At 42.7% G+C, this 1,938-nt stretch overlaps 1 pseudogene; it reads right to left on the reverse strand.

Annotated features, from left to right (window-relative positions):
• Positions 1 to 926: 926 nt before the first annotated feature.
• On the reverse strand, positions 927 to 1,051 carry LOC120857122 (annotated as a pseudogene).
• Between the last annotated feature and the right edge of the window lie 887 nt (positions 1,052 to 1,938).

The raw sequence follows: 1,938 nt of genomic DNA on the forward strand, positions 1-1,938 counted from the left end.
TCTTGCCTGGAGAATCCCAGAGACGGGGGAGCCTGGTGGGCTGCCGTCTATGGGGTCGCACAGAGTCGGACACGACTGAAGCGACTCAGCAGTAGCAGTAGTCACATCCATACATGACCACAGGAAAAACCATAGCCTTGACTAGACAGACCTTTGTCTAGTTTTAGTATGAGGGTAAAACTTGTCTTTGAAAATGAGTTGGGAAGTATTCATCCTTATTTATTTTCAGGAAGTGGTTAAGATTACTAGTATTTCATTGCTGAGTGTTTGATAGAATTCCCCAGTGACACCATCTGGTTCAGGAGCTTTCTTAGTGGAAAGGTTTTTAACTATGAATTCAACAACTTTAATAGATTTAAGCTATTCAAATTTTTTATTTCTTGTAAAAATTCTGGCAACTTGTGACATTCAAGAAATTTGTGATTCTTATCTGAGTTGTCAAATGTCTTTGCATAAAGTTATTAATAACTTTCCTTTATTATTCTAATGTCTGTAGATCTAAGTGGCATGTTCTCCTTCATTCTTTTCTTTTTGGACAGGAAAGTTGATTTACTGGTGGGCGTGAGTAAGGGAGGGGCAAAGCAAAGCTCTCATGACTGCAGGGCCCACCATCTGTCCCAGGAGCCACGATTAGGGATTATTTGACCCCATAGTCATCTAAGACAGCCGCTTTTCTGCCACCATATCTTCAAATTCATCCACATTAAACTTAGTAAATGCCCACTCCTTGGAGATGTGGAACTTCTGGCAGGAAAATCTTGAACTTGGCCCTCTGGAGGGCTTCAATTACACACTCCTTGTTCTGCACCTTGGTAGATGGACATTGTGACTTGGCCAATGTGGATCCTGGCCACTGTGCCCTGGGGCTTCCAAAGGCACCATATATACCTGTCTGGAGCCTAGACTGGGGACAACATGCCAGTCATGAATGTCCCAGGTCCCTTAGAGCAACATGAACAGGCCGCAGGCTGCATGCCCTACCCAGAAGGCAGGTAGCACACAGCGCCCCCGCCTCCCAACCATGGGGACAAAAGCACTTAATTGGCCGCAAACCTTCACGCTTGACGTTAGTCATTTTCGGACTTTTTTTCTTGATCAGTTTAGCCAGAGGTTTATCAACTTCATTGATCTTTTCAAAGAACCAACTTCCATGTTACTGACTCTCCTCTATTGTTATTTTTCTATTATATTAATCGTTTACCTTTTCTTATTTCCTTCCTTCTTACTTGGTTTGTTGTTGTTTGCTTCCCAAAGTGAAGTCTTAATGATTTTTGTCCTTTTCTCCTTTCCCAGTATAATCACTTAAAGCTACATTTTTTTCTCTAAACTCTGAATTAGCTTTATCTCACAGATATTGATAAGTTGTGCTTTCATTATTAATTAGTTCAAAATATTTTCTCACTTCCCTTTGATTACTTATTTAGCCCTTGAATTTATTATAGCTATTTAATTTCCAAATATTTGGGCATTCTTTCAATTCAGTTCAGTTTAGTCGCTCAGTCCTGTCCGACTCTTTGCCACCCCATGAATCACAGCACGCCAGGCCTCCCTGTCCATCACCAACTCCTGGAGTTCACCCAAACCCATGTCCATGGAGTCGGTGACACCATCCAACCATCTCATCCTCTGTCGTCCCTTCTCCTCCTGCCCTCAGTCTTTCCCAGCATCGGGGTCTTTTCCAGTGAGTCAGCTCTTTGCATCAGGTGGCCAAAGTATTGGAATTTCAGCTTCAACATCATTCCTTCCAATGAACAGCCAGGACTGATCTCCTTCAGAATGGACTGGTTGGATCTGCTTGCAGTCCAAGGGACTCTCAAGAGTCTTCTCCACACCACAGTTCAAAAGCATCAATTCTTCTGCACTCAGTTTTCTTTATAGTTAAGCTCTCACATCCATACATGACCACTGAAAAAACCATAGCCTTGACTAGACGGACCT

Source organism: Oryx dammah, unplaced genomic scaffold (genome assembly GCF_014754425.2).
Source record: "Oryx dammah isolate SB20612 unplaced genomic scaffold, SCBI_Odam_1.1 HiC_scaffold_28, whole genome shotgun sequence".
NCBI lineage: Eukaryota > Metazoa > Chordata > Mammalia > Artiodactyla > Bovidae > Oryx > Oryx dammah.